A 17,325-nucleotide genomic window follows, 5' to 3' on the forward strand; every position below is an offset into this window, starting at 1 on the left:
TTTTTTTTTTTTTTTTTTTTTTTTTTTTTTTTTTTTTTTTCCCTAATAAAAATCAGGTACTTGCCAGGAAAAAAATAAAGCATATTTTCCGTCGTGTCTTGGCCATTGGAAGTGGGGCTGTGACAGCCATGGAAAAAGGGAGGGATTAGGAAATATCCCAGGAAGTAAATAAAGAAAAGCAGGGCTGGAGGTGGGGGGAAGACCCCGGAGCTGAACACAAGCCCCCGGCCACCGCCACCCGAACCGAGCGTTGCCCCTGAAGCCTCTGCGAGGCGTCGGGAAGAGGCTGCTCCGTGCAGCGTGGTGCCCCGCTGTGTGCTGGAATGAGAAGCACGCTCCTAACCACGGCGAGAGACTCTGGGAGCAATAAAAACCGGCTTCTCGGCCCCGTCCCCCCCCCCCTCCCCTTTTATCCATGTGCTGCATTTCCTACAATCTGGTTCCTTCTCTCCATCAAGCCCAGGTTTCACGTTCCCGGGCTGTGGTTTGAGAGGAGCAGTGGAAACTCCCTTGCGTGGACAGGTGCCAAAGCCGGGGGGGTGCTGGAGGGGAAGGGGGAGAAGACAAGGGGCCGCTCTCGCTGGGGGTGTGGAGGCTCACCGTGGCCAGGACCTGAAACCCCTGTGCTCTGCTCCGCACCATGCGGGCTCCTCGTGGCCTCTGACCTGCCTGGGGCTGATGGGGATGGAACCGAGGCAGGACCCTTCGGGTGAACCCTGCCCTGTGCCCCATAGGTGGCACCTCAGAGGGTCCCATCGCCCTGAGGCTCCACGGGTGACCCTCAGGAGGGTGGGACCGGGGTCTGCTGGTGCCCGGTCTCAGTGCCTCCATCCCCTGCCCATCCACAGCCCTCGGGGTACTTCCCCGCCTGGCTGGGGCCTGTCCCGTGGGGTTTGGGGTTACCCCTGCAAGAACCCCACAGCACCTCCCCTTCTTCTCACGAGGGCTGCACTGCAAAACAAGGAGAAGCACTGGGACCTTCAGCTTCTCCCTTCGCTGGGGAGCTTTGAAGCAATTTGGACAAAACCTTGCATGCCAGACTCTTTTGTCTGCCTCTCACTCTTGGCCATCTAATCCATCACCTGCACTTAATCCAGACCTAATCTTGGACGTTTAATCCAGATGTTCCACATCTCCTCCTTGCCCCACACCATCCTGGGGCTCCTTCACGCTCCTCAGCCTGCCTCTTGGCTCTGGGAAAGCCACTTTGACCCAGGGACTCCTTTCCAATTAGCAAAGCATTATTTCCAGCCCTTTGCAGTGCCAAAACAAGCAGGGCTCTTCTGATCGCTGCTCCCTTTGTGGCAGCTGCCGGGGCTTTGTTCCCTGACAGCCTCGCGAGGGACAAGGGTCCAGCTGCTGACCCGGGTCCAGCTGCTGGGTTTGTGCCTGGGAATGGCATTGCTGCTCCCCTGCCTGCTGGCGAGGTGTGCAGGGGTAGAGGAAGGGGCTCACACCTTCTCCCACTCCTTTTTATTTATTTTTTAATTCCCATTCTTTGAGTGCTTCTCTGCAGTGAGGCAAAGGCATCGAGCAGGCACGGGGGGACGGCAGTGCCGGGAGGGACACGGCTGGGGGACACTCGCTGCCCTGCCCGGCTGGGGGGGGAGAGGAGGTGAGGATGCAAGAGGATGCTCCATGCAAAGACGTTCCCCTGCCCTGGCCTGCCTGCGACAGGGTTCTCGAAGGACAGTTTTCAGCTCACACTTGCCACAGTTTGCCAGAACCCCGTGGTTTTGGTCCCAGGAAGGCGTGCAGAGCAGTCCGGTGTGCCACAGTGGGCTTCTGGAAACCAGCTGGGTACAGGTGTCCCACGGCACCGTGACCTCCAGCCCGGGCACATCGGTGACATCTCCTGGGTGGCCCATTGCTGGTGGTGGGATCAGCCGGGAGACGCAGGGCAGGACCAGGAGGGTGGTTTGGAGCTGGCCATGTCTCGTTAGGAATGAATTCCCCAAGGGGCTCTCACTGGGGTCCCGTTTCCATTACCCACCCGCCGCCTGAGAGCCGCTCAGCCTGGCGAGGAGCGGGCGGTGCTGGCTCACCACAGCCTGTGTTCTCCTCAGATAAATTATCCAGCAAGAAAGAAAAATGAGTTTCTGGATTAGGTTCTGGCATGAATAAACACTCCTGCTCGATTTTGCCAGTCCTTCAGGAACTGGAAGTATTTTCCCAGTGTCAAACGTTCACGCAGGGAATGTACACAATGACAGCGATTATGTCAGATAGTACAATGAGCAGAGCTCTGGGCTTTTGTTCCTAACAATGTCTGCAAATCGGAGCTTTACCTTCTTGCTCAACAAGCTGGACTCCTCGTGCGGCTGCACTCTGAGGCCAGACGCTGGGTCTGTGGGCAGGGAGCTACGTCCTGGCTGAGCACAGCCGGCGTCCTGCCAGCACCTTCCCGGTGCTGCAACACGAGGTAGGTCCCCGAGCTGTGCCAGGCTGGGAGGGAGCTGTGGGGTGCCGGGGCTCCTGAGGCCATCTTCCGTGGGTCAGGCAGCCCCGGCCCCATCTCTTCCTACAGCTCTCCAGGACAAATAGCACAGCCAGCATCCCCGCAGAGGATGCAGCATTGCGTCCAGGAGGGATCACCCCTGCTCGCGTGAATGTTGCGGGCAGGGGAAAGCCTGGTGCTTGCAGAAACATCTCCTTTTTCCTCACTCCAGGCCTAGATGCTGCTCTCCAGGGCTTCCAGTGACCCGGCAAGAGCACAGGAGCACAGAAAAGCAGCAGGTCCAGCAACTTCACTGCTCCAGTGAGAAAAAGATGACATCCACAGGCTGAGGGCTGGTGGGAAATAGCAAGGCGAATGCCAGCTGAAGCTAATCTGATCCTCTGTTTGTTCTCCAAACCACTGTGTTTGTTCACAGGCTTTGTATGATAAAATTGGTGGAAAATTGGTGGCAATGTCGAGTGAGCCAAAGCAAAGAGAGGAGTAGGAAGGGTGTGAGAGAAAACAGCACCAGCAGATGCAGGGGAACCACACGAGGAGGCTGAGCACAGGAACTGCACTCAGTTCATGAGCCCTTCTCCCCAGCAGCCTGCATTTCGGCTCCTTTTGGGCAGGACTTTCCCATAAATGTCCATCCCTTTAATCTGTAAATTGGAAAAAAAAAAAAAAAAAAAGAAAAAAAAAAAGGAGAGATGGAAAATAAAGACCTTTTGTTTTCCAGGCTTGAAGCAGCTGGACAACGTCTCCCAAGATGATGGCTGCAAAGGTGAAGCCAAGAGCAGGCACCAGCTTCACGTCAGCCCCGAGCAGGGTTTTGGGGGCCATTTCTCTCTCTTGCCCTTCTTCTCCCTTCCTGCAGCTTGTCGGGAGCTGCCCCTTTGGGATGCTTGTAGGGTGCAGGAGAGCCCCTACAGCAAATGGGAAATGGGGAGGGTGTTGGGACCGCTTTGATCTCAGCCAGAGGCTGCACAGTGCGAGAGAGTCTCCAAGCAAAAGAAAGAACAGCAGAGAGCAGGGAGCATTCTTACCAATTTCTGACAGTTTTCAGTGTAGGTGGAACTGGTACCCTCACCTGTAATGCAAGCAGCCTGCCACTTCCAGCTGCAGAGCTCTCCTGTCAGCTGCTTTGCGCTTTGCCAGACTAACCACTTGGGCTTTCCTAGGCGAGCTGCACGTCAGCCAGACGAGCACTGCCATTTGCAAGGAGCAGGCAGAGGAAAACGAGGAGCATTTTCTGCAAGAGACCTCGAGCAACCTTCTGCTGGGGCAGGGGGACGGCTTCACACCAAGCGTGTGTCCTGGTGACGACGTGAAAAGCTGCCCAGATGCGGCCAGGTTGTAACCTCTGGAAAGGTGCAGTCTGGTTGGCATAAATGGGAGCAAAAAGGAGAGACTGGATTTAAATTCCTGTCTCTTATGGCCTGGTGCAACAGGAAATGGGTACAGCTCCAGGGCACTGACAGCGTTAATGCCGCGCGGCCCCCAGCCCCGTACACAGAGCAGAGCTGTTCCTGGGATGTGGCAAGGCAATCACCAAAATCCCCCCGGCAGCCCCCTGCCCCAGCCTGGGCCTGCTTGCCTTCTGCTCGCCCTCCCCTCTAGGGACCCACATGCCAGGAGCGAGCCCAAGCCGCACAGCGGCCGGACGGAGCGCGGCCGCCTCCTCCCTGCCAGGAGCTTTTGGGGAGCCGTTTGCAATAAGCGGCCGCTTGGCTCTTGCCACTTGCCAGAAGAGCTTTTCCCACACGGCCATGTGGGGGTTTGTGGTTCAGACGTGTCCAGGTACGGTTTAAGCCCTCTGCTCTGCTCCTGGCGGAGCGGGGCCATGCTCTCCATGCTGGGGCAGGCTTTTCCCCTGCAGCGGGGCAGGCGTGGGGCAGGAGCCCTGGTGCTTTCCTCCCAGAGGGCCAGGACAAGCCGGGGAGCGGCCATGGCTGGGGCTGGATGCTGGCTGGGGTGCTGTGGCCACACTGGTGGTGGGGCTGGCTATGGGTGCTGAGAGGCAGCAGCAGACACAGGGTCCTCGGGGCTGGCATCCCAAAGCAGCAACAAAATCCCCCCTCTTGTATGGGTTTCTCAACACCAGCCCTCCTCGCTGCAGCTGGGATCTGTCCCACTCCAGCTCCACCCATCACTTAAGAACCTTGCAGATAGATCAAGAGCGAGGAAGGGAGTTTCCATCATTCCTCTGCCGGTCCAATTCTGACCTGCAAAAGAGTCGGGGCAGCCAAATCCCTCCTTGCTGCTGCTGCACGCGGTCTGCTAGTGCTGGCGAAGCCTCCCCAGCCCTCTGGGGAGGGACCTGCAGCAGCCGGCACGTGGCCTGGACAGCTCGGGGGAAGCCAGGATCACAGCCACGACGCCAGAAAAAAATGGCACAGCTCAAAACCTATGGAAGGAACAGGAGGAGAATGCTCCAGCCGGATCTTCCTCCTGGCCGGGAGCACCAAAGTCTCGGCACAGCAGAGGGAAAGACAGCAAACAGGGGCGTGGGCTGCGGAGGGGCAGTGAGAGGGGTAAGAAGAGGACTTCTAGGGATGATGCAAAAGTTGTAGGTGATGATGAAGACCAGCTGGGACTCTCAATCGGGATGGGGCAGAGAGGAGATGGGGTGCTGTGCTGGGGAGACGTGGGGCCAACAAGTACCTCCAGCCTAAGGACTTGGGTGGGAGGGGAAGGGGAAGACTGCTCAGGGAGAGCGAGGGCTGCAGCACGGAGGCAGTCGGACCCTGGCCCCCAGTTCAGAGGGGAACAGAGCCCACGGCTTGCTTCATCGTGCTGCACCTTGATGGCACAAACAACGAATTTCATCCAGCCCTGGCCCTTCGGCACTTCCGCAGCATCCAGCACGTGGGGGGCTCCTCCCTGCGTGCAGAGATGGTCCGTAGGCAGGCTCCTATGAGCTAGCAGCCTCCTGCCCTGACTGAGACTTTGGGTGCACACTGCTCAATTCTCTTGATCCCAGGGGCTGTGTGAAGCCTAAAGAGACCTTGGAGCTTGGGGCCCGGTGAACCCTTCAGCTTTGCCCCAGCCTTGCACCTGCCTTCAGCCCGAATCCTTCCCCTTGGTGCCCCCGAGCACCAGCGGGGAGGCACGGTGTGTGCACGGAGAGGAAACAGCCCTGCCCTGAGCAGGCAGAGGGGGATGCTTTATGAGAAGCAGTTACAGCCGTTCTTAGAGGACTTTGGCTCCGAGCCCCTCTGCCACATTCTTCGGAGAGATCATATCAAAAACTATTTTTACTAAAAATGTAGTGGTAACAGGCTCCAGATGTCTGTTGTTATGTAATAAGGTTTGTTTTAATGGAGCCCACTTCCAGATGTGCTGCTTGGACTCGAGGCATCTGCCTGGTCCTCTGCGGAGCAGGGGGAGCAGCCAGCCCCCGAGCTGGGCGAGATGCCCCCATCCTGGGGGCGTCATCCTCCCAGAGCATTGCTTTCCCTTCTTTTTTTCCAGCACAGCTTTCACCATTCTTGGCAGCCGTCTTGGGTCCCACATTTTGTTTTTGGAGGAGGTCAGCAGGAAGGGTCACCGAGCACCGGCTTGTTCAGCAATGCATGAGAAAGAGGTGGGCAATGCTGGGGTGAGGAGCAATTCTTGGGAACACCGCTGTGGGACTCACTGGGACCGCCTGTAAGCATCACACCGTCATCAAACAGATGGGGAGAAGTACGTGTTTGGGGATCCACAATAACTGGGGACTGAGGAATTGATGAGCTGACCACGTCTGGCCTTCCCAGGCCATGCTGGGGGCTTTCTCAGCTGTGAGACAAACCTGGACACCATGGCTGCTAGGAGGAAGGAACCAGTCTGGGGTTTCCTTGGACCTGGAAGTGGAGAAGGAAAATGGGAGGACCTGAGGAAAGAGACTGCCACCTTCCCACTGAGCCTGCAGGAACAGTCTGGAAAGCGCCAAGGGGCTGAGTCCAAGGGACATGGTGAGATTTTGTGGGATGTGCGCCCATCCTGCAGGCAAAAGAGGTTCTTGCAGGGCTGGCTTGCAAAACACCAGCAGGCAGGACAGTGATTTCCCACCCTCTTCTGTGTCTCTCCCTCCACAGCAGGTGTAAACGTATCAGACAGAGCCCTCGTGTAACCATTCACCAGCTATGGCGAATCCATCCACCAGCTCAGCCTTGGTTCATCTCGCCTGCTAGAGGCCCAGTTCCCTGGAGAGGCCACCGGAGGTGGGAGGGAAGGCTTTTGGAGGCACTTTTGGACATGGTGGCTTCTGCTTCCCTCGGTGCAGGTCTGCAGGTTTGGTGCCCCCCTCTCTCCAGCACCGCTGGCCCCTGTTAATGGTGCTGCTGAGATTCAGTCTGCAATTAGCAGGAATTGGCTGCTCACCCCCTGGGCAGGAAGGGCTCCACGTAGGGGATGTGGGAGATGTCTGCGTCTGAGCGGCCAGGGGGATGCGTGGTGCATGCTGAGCCGAGGGGGATGTGAATTCAAAGCACGCGGCTCCGAGCCACTGCTATTAGCATCTGCTAATAAAATGCTAAGACTTATTAAGCGCCCAGATCCAGGAGGGAGATTTAAGCAGGATGCACTTGGACTGGAAGCAAGAGGCTTAAGTGCTTTCCTGAGAGCACAGACGTGCGAGCGGCCGGGCTCAGGCAGATTTGCAGCCTGCCGAGAGGATGGGGCCAAGCTCCCTGCCCAGGTCCTGCACAGACACCGCTGACCGCCCAGGCTGGGATTTTCAAGCAGGCAGAACTGCAGTGAGAAAAACTCCCCTGGGGGTTGGTCTGTCTCGACTTGAACCTCCCTACCCTCAAAAAACAGAAAGGCTGCGGCGCGAGGCGGGCTGCGGGTCCCTGTTCTGCGTGTGCAGACCGCCTCGGCCACGCAGCCGATTGGGAATCCATCAGCTCACACACTAATGGGAAGGTTTCCATGTTTTTTTGAGAGAAAATTAGTCTTATTTATTTTCCCTTTCTTCCTATGATGACGAAAGTGTGCAGGGCCAGCAGTGCCAGGAGCAGGCTGTTTGGTGGAGGGGCATTCCCTGCTCTGACGTGGGGCAAAGCCCCAGAGGAGGGGAGAAGGAAGGTGGAGGGGGAGAGGAGAGGGAAGCAAAGGCGAAGGCACGGCCAGGCCAGGGGGCAGCCGGTGCGAGGTGCAGGAACCAGCTCTGTGAAATGAATGAACAAGCACTTCAGCTGGGGCCTCCCCCACAGCAAGGCTGTGTAAAATGTGGAGATGGGGTGGAAAATCCCTATGGAGAGGAAATGCGTGGCTTTAGCGGAGCAGGGCTTCAAACGCGCCAACTAGCTGTCCCGGGTGGATGTCCTGGCACGCAGAAAGCACGCACTCATCTCCTTCCCTGATCCTTTAGCCATTAACCCTTCCTCGTGGGGGGGGCGGTGGGTGGCAGGGACAGTCCCCAGGCTGGGACAGGGCTCATGGGGAAGGGTGAGCAGGAGGAGACCCAGCCAGGCTCCTCAGGAGCTCTGACACCCCCAGACCCTTTGCGTGACCTCCCCTCCAAAGAGGCTCTCAGCAGAGACCTGGGGCAGCAACGTGGCCGTTCAATCAGGGCAGCAGCGCTCGATCCCTCCAAAAAGCTCCCAGAAGTCACAAGAGGGGGTGGGGGGGGGGCAACATTTCAAGATGAGATGTGAGGGGAAATGCACGATACTGCTAGCACAGGGCCGAGGGAGGGGGAAACTCTCTCACTTGTTTTCTGGCCAGCTCCTGGCCTGGCGGGGATGAGACCTGGAGGAGACTGAACTCACTCCCAGGCCTCACCATTAGTCATTTTTACAGTGCAAATGGATTTCTCCAAAAACCTTTAAATGTCAACGCCCCTGGGGGAAAGAAGCTTTGTATGGTGTTCAGAGGGGCAGGGTGGATGTGGAAAGAGGAGCAAGAAAGATGCAGGCAGTCTGCAGGCAGGACATCACCTCTGCCAGTCCCCCAGCAAGCTGCCTGTGCTGGGCACACTGGTGTATGGCCCGGGCAGCGACCCCCAGGGCTTTGCTCTGAGCCTCTCAGCTCACACAAGGCTCACAAGGGAGATGCACAGGGAAAAGAGAAGGGACTGCTGTCCAACATGGGATTAGACCAACGTGATGTCAGCATCGCTTCTTGCAGGCAATGTGGGGAGGGTGGGAGAGCCCAGCTCTCATCCAATTCAGGATGGATCCACCAAATTTCCCCCCTGGGGAGGGTTTCTTTCCATGAAGGGCCAAGGGGAGTCCTTCCAGCCTTGGGGAGGGGGGTATGGGTGGGCAGGAGGGCACGGGGCAGGACATGCGGTCCTGCTGCGGCTCAGCTCCGCAACCTCCCTGCAGCAAAAGTGGAAGGTTTCTTGCCGTGGTGCCAGGCACCAAGGAAGGACATCCCACGGGCTGGGAGATATCGACTGCTGCAGCCGACAACTGCAGGCAGGCAAGGGGGTCCTCCAGCACGGGACCTCGTCCTGTCCCCAGCTCTGCTGCTGGCCCCCCCGAGGGGTTACAGCAAGGCTCTGGGTTACAAGCCCAAGGCTCTGGGTTACAACCAGCAGCCAGAGCAGGCTGCCTCTGGACAGGGGACTGGGGGGAGGAAGGAGCAGGTGAGTCCTTACCTCCTGCTTACCCACAGCCATGATCAGCACTTCTGCGACACAGGCGCTTGGTGGCCCCCAGCAGCTCCCAGCCATGAACCCAGGGTCCCAGGAGGTGCAGTAGCCCGGGATGGGAGGGCAGAGCGCGGCACAGGCTGAACACCACAGCGCGTTGAAAATACTACCGCTAATTACACAATGGGTTCCTTATGTTCCCTGGAAATGCAATACGCAGGACGACTCCCAGCCAATTCATGTTTTAGGACAAATCAAGGCAATATATTACTCGACTCAGCTCCTAAATTTGGTCATACTTTAGCTAGTGTTTTCAGACATTTGTGAGTTAGGTTGGCCGATGCCACAGAGAAAAGTGATGGGGCAATTATCCTAATTAGGAACAAATGCATTACTTCTGCAAGTTATTTGGTGCTTGGAAGAAGACCTCCCCATTGCGTGACTACTTTGTGCAGAGTTAACCCCTGCCGAGACCTCTGGGAGGTCATTTTTCTGGAAGGCGAGGAGGAAATCCAGTGCCCATCTGGTTATTGGGGTTAAAAGCTGAGCAGCACAGGGAGCTTCCCCAGCATCCGGCAGGAGGCTTGGTGGCTTTGCTGGCACTAGGCAGCTTTTCCTCTTCATGGGTATCAGTGCCAGACTGTGTGTCCTGCAGAGGGTAAGGGACCAAACTCCACTGCCCTTCAGCCTGCAGCAGCACAGGAGCCGTCAGCCTGGGCAGCACGTGTCGGGTAAGGCAGCGTCCTCACCATGCGGGTGAGCAGGGTTCCTCTTCCTCCATCCCAAAATCACAGCCTGCAGGTGCCAGTGAAGCTGTGTGGCACTTGGCACTTTTTTTGTTGTTGTTTTTTGTTTTTGTTTTCTCCCATGGACAAGTAAAATGGGCTCAGTCAAAAGACCTGGCACTTCCCAGGCAGCCCATGGCTTTGTAGGTTTGCCCCAGCACTGAAGACCTCAGTGCACGTACATAGGGGTCTTCAGACAAGACCAGGTTAAGAAACTGCTCTTCACCTTCACATTGAGCCACTTTTACTTTGTTTTGCTGATGTAGGGGCAGCTCCTTGCAGTCTGGGGGGCAGTAACAACCACTCTGCCACCCACCAGAGCTGCTCGCGCAGACAGCGCAAGATGCAAAGCGGCATCCGCTGCCAGCAGCACCTCCAGCAGCCGTGCCGGAGAGCACCCAGCCAGCAGCAAAACGAGGCCTTTGCCATCAGCGGCACTTAACGAGGAAAGCGAGCATCCTCCAACCAGCAGCCGTGCTCTGGCCCCAGTATCCGAGCTTTCAAAGGGGGTTCTGAGGAGTGGCACAAGAGAGGTGGGCTCAAGCCCACTGCAGCAAGTTACCAAAATGCAGCTGCAAAAATCCACCCCGACCTTCTGCAAATAGCAGAGCCTGCCCCTGCCCACACCCCTCTCACAGCGGGACTCTGCAGCCCAACAGACACCCCACATGGCACAGCCCCTGGTGCCCAAGGCTGAAGTTTTTGGCACACCTCAGCTTCCTTAGCAGCCCCTCGAAATCCCACACAGACCAACTCGGTGACCCTGCAGTCTGTGCATCGGGGTTTGTTCTTCTTTGGGAATTTCAGGATCTGGAGACAAGGTCTAGGAACACCGGGCAGTTTCTTTGAGCTGTCTGGGTATTTCAGCTGCCTCTGTTGTTCTTTACTGAAGGAGAAATTAACGTGAGCCAGTAGGGTGTGGACCTGAGGAAAATCTAGAGGCTTCTGACAATCTTTAGGTGTTTCTAATGAGAATGATTAGCTGCTCCTACACTGGAGGGTCCAGAGCCTCTGTTGCAGTTCCCTTTTTATTTGTTTGGCTTTTGTTTTGAGGCAAGGTTTTGGTAGTGGGGGGTTATAGGGGTGGCAGGAGAATCCAATAATTGTCCCATGCTAGATAGGGGCCAGTTCCAGCCAGCTGGAAAAGCAGTCCTCTCCTTGATGAAGCTGTGCCAATGAGCGGCCTCAGCAAAAGCAGATTTAAGAAAGGGTAGAACAATCCTTTGTAACAGCATCTGGGAGAGAGGGATGAGAAATGAGAGAGAAACATCCCCGCAGACACCAAGGGAAGTGCAGAAGGGGGCAGGAGGTGAGATGGGTGAGGACAGGTCAGAACAGTGTGCAGCACCAGGGAAGATGACCAGCAGACAGGCAGGAGTGAGACAGGCAGGCACTTTGTGGCCTGGGTGCTGCTCTCAGCTGGGAATGACGAGGGAGGAGGTGCAAAGGGCATGGGGCAATTTGAGAGGGAGGAAGCACAAGAGGAACAAAATGGGGATTAAGCAGGGTCACCTCCAGCATCTGTGGATTGGCGAGGCAATACCTACGGGGCTCCGTTATGGAGAAATCCCCCAGCCACCTCCTAGGAACCCACAAGGCTCCGTTATGGAGAAATCCCCCAAGCCCTTCCTAGGAGCCCACTATGCTGGGGTGCCCCTCTGAGCTCCTGTACTGTAATGAAGGCCGGATGGGGAAAAACCAGGGCGAGCCAGGGACGTGCATGTGGTTGCAGGGCTGTGATGTTGCTGTGATCCTGGAGACGTGGTGGGATGTTGCTGCAGACGTGGTGGGATGGCTGCCACGACTGGAAGGCTGCCAGGGAAGGCTGTAGGTTCTTTAGGACATGCCGGGGAGACGAGGAGGGGCTCTTGTCCTCCGTGAGGGACCAGCACCGAGCTCTGCCTGGGGATGGGTGAGGAGCTGGCTGAGGGTTTAGGGGTTGGAGCTGAGGGAGAATGGGGTTAGGTTGGATTATAGTGGGGTCTGCTGCAGGCCGCCTGGCCAGGTGGAATGAACAGGTGAGGCCCTGTGGAATGCATCAGTGAGAGCTTCCTTCTCCAGCGAGGAGAGGCAGAGCTGGGCCTCGTCCTCACAGCACCAAAGGGCTTGCAGGGAACACGGAGGGCAAAGGCAGCCTTGGCTGCAGTGACCCCGAGATGGTGGCCTTCCTGATCCCATGGCAGTGGGGAGGATGAACAGCAAGCTCACAAACCTGGATGTGGGGAGAGGAGAACCTGACCTCTTCAAACAGCTGCTTAGTACAGTGCCGTGGGACAAGGCTCTGGATGGAAGGGGGGCCCGAGAAAGCTGGTCAGTACGGAAGGATCACCTCCTCCAGTGATCCTAACGAAGAGGAGGGCAGGCAGAAGTGCCGGGAGGCCTGTGTGGATGAACAAGGAGTTACTGGCAGAGCTCAAAACAAAAAGGAAGGGTGGAAGCAAGGGTGGAAGCAGAGGGTGGAAGCAAGGATGGATAATCTGGGAGAAACACAGGTAGTCTGAGCATCCAGGCATGAAGTTAGGAAAGGTAAAGTCCAAATGGAATTGAATATGGCCAGGGATGTCAACGGAAACAAGAAGAGCTTCTGTAATTACATCAGCAGCAGAAGGAAGACTGTGGAAAATGTGAGCACAATGCTGAATAAAACAGGAGACCTCATTACATGGGATGGTGAAAAGGTACTGGAGGACTTCTTCGCCTTGGTCTTTACTACCCAGGTTCCAGAGACTGGGGGGAAAAGGCTGGAACAAGGCTCACGCTGGGGCTTTGTGCCCCCTCTTCTAACCCTAACCCTGAGCTGCGGCTCCCACCGAGTGCCTGTGCTGCTGGGACACCGCTGGACACTGCCACCCCTGTCCCCAGAGAGCCACCCGCAGCCGTGCAGGGGTGACAAGGGACACGGGGGTTTGCTAGGGCCGACACAGCCTGGCACTGCAGGGGCAAAGGCTGGGGGGCCGCTTCTATCGCGATGCCTTTGCGTTTGCCTTTTCTTTCCTTCTTCTTTTCCTGCTTTCTCAAAAAGGGCCCAGATGCCTTTACTTTGGCTGGGCTCCCTTGGCCGGCAGCCCGAGGAGGCACCAGAAACGCCATGTGTGAGTGCATGAGCGTGTGTGCGCAATATTAATACACAGAAATGGAAGGCGACCAGCATATAAACATTCTTTACTGTTTGGGTCACAGCCCGGGGATCTGTAAGAGCTTTTGTGCAGGGTTTTGAACACAGACTAAATAGAGCGGGAGCGAGAAGGGCAGAGGGGAGGAGAGAAATGGTGGGAGGGGGAGAGGGAAGGACGTGAGGGGACCCTTGTGGGGCTGGGGGAGCCGGGCAGGGGGGTGGCTGCAGGGCTGGGAGCTACCGAGGACCCCAACAGTGGGGAGAGGGTGGCACTGGGATTCGGGGCTTGCTTCCATGCATGTCCTATTCTTTGCATTAAAACACCAGATAAATAACAATAACGATAAAAGGCTACATCCGCTGAAGGCTGAAATAACCAGGATTCCAGTGCAAATCTCGTTAGAGGGGCTTAAGTGTCTATTTGGGAATAAGGAGGAGGGGGCCGTGAGGAAGTGTTCCTCCAGCAGCCAATGGAGAGGACGGGCTCTCCAGAGCTAATGGGACCCATCTGGGTCTCGGCTGCAGCCGAGAGTGTTAAATCAGAAACTATTCCGTCAACAGCCAGTTTGGCCAAATATGAAACATTTACAGGGAATCAATGGCCGGTGCTGGTGACGCAGAAGCCAATAGACTTGACTTCTTTTCCAGAGCCTCCAGAAATATATTCGTCATTTCGGCCTTAAAGGGACCGGCCGAGCTTTTTCCCGGATCACGTGGCGCTGAGCAAAGCCTCGCTGAGAAATCCAGGTCCCGGCAAGGAGAGCGATGGCTGGGCTGCTCTAACCCACTGGTTAATGCTTGCGAAGGGCCCCAGGGGCTTGCAGACCTGCCAAGCCGCTCCGCATTACGAATCTGAACTGGATGCGTCCTCCCCAAATGTTTTCCGAGGCGATGAGCTCAGACGGAGGACTGGGGCTTTGCACAGCTGAGCGCCGACCACCGTTGCTCTCGTCCTCCGCTGGCCTCTGAGCCTTTGCCCCTCAGCTGGGCTCTGTGCAACAGAAGCCAAATGTTTAGGTCTCGCACATGGGGAAATGGTGTAACTCTTTGTCTGGGTCCCCAGCCCCTCTGGTCTGCTCCTGCTTTCCAAGGCATGGGGCATCCCGATGGCGTATCCCAGCCCTCCTCCAGCCTGGGTCCTGCTTGTCTCATCCCAGCCAAGAAATGGCATTGGTGACATATCCCAAGTCACAGTGAAGCAAGACTGATAAGTCATTGCCATAGGGAATAAGGATCCTTGGGGATAACACAGAAGGGAGGAAAATGGCAAAAAAAAAAAAAAAAAAAAAAAAAAAGTATAGGATAAATGCAAATTACTTGGACAATGGAAGAGTGAGGTCTGTGGAGCAGTGTTAGCTGCAAATCAGCCCTTATAGCTACTTGGAGCAATGCAACACTGTCCTCCTGCCCAGCTCCCAGCTTTGCACTGGTTTGCTACCTGGTGGCTGTGCCTGGAGCTTGGCCCTTGCATCCAAACACGTCAGCACCTGCAGACACCTCCCTGTCTCAGAGACGTCCTTCCTCATCCCTGTCTCCAGCGGCTCATGTCCTCCGTCGGAGATCTAGCTGCGCCCTTCCCTCAGAGAGGCTTCACTGCTGTTGAGCGCAAGCCCACATCTGCAGCCTTACACTGCAAAAAGCCCCCAAACCCATCCCCTGCCGTGGCTCACTGTGGTATTTCCCATGCAGCCCGGAGCTGCTGAGCGGGGCACACCAGAGCAAGGCTCTGGATGAAGGCGATGTGCCCAGGAGCGCATGGGTCTGGCTGCTCCACGCTCGGCTCCAGCACCAGCAGGTGAAGGGCGCTCTGCAGCCGCAGCACCGTGGGCTGAGTGTGAATTCGCAGTTGTGGCTGGACTTTAAAGGCCTGGTTGGTGGTCTCCTCCAGTGGATATGAAGTTAGCGTGGCTTTTATCGGGGGCCAGGGAGCTGGATAAATGAGCCAAGCATCTTGTTTCTCTTTCCCTGCTGTAGGCAGCCCACGTTCCCACCAGCTGCTAGCACGCAGCTCCAGCAGCAAAAATAATCCTGGGAGTTCTTCTATTAAACAAATCTGGGGAATGGCAAAGTAGATGGGGAGATTGGCCTGGGGAGGGACAGAGTGCACCCAGAAGCAGGACAAAATTAAACACAAGAGAAGAGGCATCTGTGGCTGACCTGAGAAAGGCAACTCTGCTGGGGCAAGAGAACTGTGTCGCATCGCTTTGGGGGTGACAATGGAGCAACCTGTGTCTGAATGGCACCAGGTGACATGTTCCCTAGCCAGGACAGGGATCAGCTCAGCCTCCAGTCTCCATGGGGAAGCCCTGGGCAGGGTGAGGGCTCAGGATTTAGTCTCCCCTGGTAAGGACAGAGCATCGGCAGGGTGAGCTGAGCTGGGAGGAGAACAGAAACGCCTGTTCCTGGGCCATGTCCCAGTCTGTCCCCCATCCCGCCGTGCTGCACCTATCACTCGTACTGGCGGCTCCCCCTTCACTGTGTTTCCAGAGGTACTTCCAGCATGGAAAGTTCTATTTAAAGGGCATTTTTCCTCTCTCTCTCTCTCTCTCTCTCTTTTTTTTCCCCTTTGGATGAGAAGCCAACGGCCTATAAAATGCAGTTTCTCCCCCCAGCTGAACCAGGGGAAATGATGCTGACAAAAGGTTTCATTTACCCCGTTGCAGCATCAGTTGTTGGAGATGAGCTGTGTCCCTGGGTGCTGAGCAGGACACCCCTCCCGTTTGAGCTGAGCCCACTCCTCCTCGCTGCAGCTTGGCCCCTGCATCTCCCAGCCTGTGGGGCATCCCTCCTGTGTTCTCTGGTCCTGTGGATGCAGGGCAGGGCATCACCGCCTGCCGAGCCGCACTCTCCATCAAGCAGCATTTGGTGAGGAGGTTGGTCAGCTCTGGGAAACCTCTTGGAAAAGCAAGTCTGCCATAAAGGCACTGAAGGGCAGGAGAAATGCATCGGGATTTTTTTCTTCTCCTCCCCTTGCTGGCTGGGGGGATGGAGATGGCGTTGGAGGTCCCTGCTTGATGCGGCAATGGCAGGACCTCACCGGGACCCCTCAGCAGCCCAGGACTCCCCAGCCAGCCTGGGGTACTGCACACCTGAGCCATGCACAGCGTGATCCCCTGTGGGGTCAGGCTTGATTAATGCTAATTCCTCTGCTGTGCGGTGTTTTTCCAGCCTTGCCTGGTTTTAATACATGCTATGGGTCCCTTCTGTAATAAGTGGGTGGATTTCCTGGTGGCTCTGCCTCCATCAGGACAGCCACGTGGAGCAATGCTTGGCTCCTGAAGTCACCCGGACACCAGCGGGACATGAGTGCCTGCTCTATGTGCTAACCCGGGGACGTAGCCAGCCCCTGCTGGGACTTGAATTTCTCCCTCCCCACCATACAGAGCAGCATTAGTAAGAAATCCGTACCCCACAGCAGTGGGTCAGGACCTTCCCTGGTGAGCCCTGCTGGGTTGAGGTGGTTTCTGGAGCCCTTGTAAGACTCAGGACCACCCCAGCATGAGGCTGCAGTGAAAACGAGCCCTGCAGCTATCTTGTGCAGCCGAAGGGGCAAGCTGAGCTGTGCCAGCACAAACACCCAGGGCAAGAGGCCAAACCCAGCTCCAGGCTCAGTTACGCTGGCACTGCCGAGGAGCCCAGTCCTGGCCCTTGTCCAGCCGCCCCAGCCAGCGGGTAAATGAAAGGCATCTGCCCCTCCTTGACCCCCCTGAGCAGGCAATGGGGTCTGACCAAGCCCCAGCAAACGCTGCACGGCCAGGGCCTCCTGGAAGCACTTGTGAAGTCGGCTGCACACCGAGACCTGCCAGGTTTTACAGAGGGGCAGCCAGGGAGGCAGCCTGGCTGCACAAGCGATGTGCTCCTCTGCGGGGGCTTTGTCCCAGCTTTTTCCACCCCGGATCTCAGTGAAGGAGATGTTTAAATTCATCCTCTCCATAGCGAAACCTCAAAGTGCTGCAGCTCTGCCCCCGCAATGCCTCTAAATGCTGTGCTCTCCCACACTGCTAAATATTTAGGATCTAGGTGCGAGGAGCCAGCCTCCCCCCCGGGTTCGGAAGCCACACCATGCAGACCAGCCAGCTTTGCACGATGCGACACTGGGAGAAAACGGAGATAAAAACATCCTGTAGGGCATGAACAGGATGGTGATTAATCCTTGGAAAAGGCTAACTGACATGGCCATCAATAACTACAGTAACTTGTTATGGCTGCCTCATTCCAGGAGGATTACATGCCTGAACACTCCTTAAAACATCTAATGAATGTCATTTTGTTTTTACTCTCGGTGCTCAGGCAAGTGAAGCACTCCACAGTGCTGGCCAGAACCATGGGGAGAGCCGGCAGGGCTGCTCCGAGCTTCCCACACGGACGCACCGCGCGCCTCCGTGCCGACCCCAAACGGCCTCGC

The 17,325-nt window shown here is 56.6% G+C and overlaps 1 long non-coding RNA gene across 1 annotated transcript; it reads left to right on the forward strand.

Annotated features, from left to right (window-relative positions):
• The first annotated feature begins 11,955 nt into the window (after nucleotides 1–11,955).
• Nucleotides 11,956–14,583, forward strand: LOC118176865. The gene is made up of 2 exons (XR_004755560.1): nucleotides 11,956–12,483; nucleotides 13,569–14,583. It is a non-coding gene; the product is annotated as an uncharacterized LOC118176865 (long non-coding RNA).
• The last annotated feature ends 2,742 nt before the right edge of the window (nucleotides 14,584–17,325 follow it).

The sequence above is a fragment of the Oxyura jamaicensis genome, chromosome 20 (genome assembly GCF_011077185.1).
Source record: "Oxyura jamaicensis isolate SHBP4307 breed ruddy duck chromosome 20, BPBGC_Ojam_1.0, whole genome shotgun sequence".
In the NCBI taxonomy this organism is placed as follows: domain Eukaryota; kingdom Metazoa; phylum Chordata; class Aves; order Anseriformes; family Anatidae; genus Oxyura; species Oxyura jamaicensis.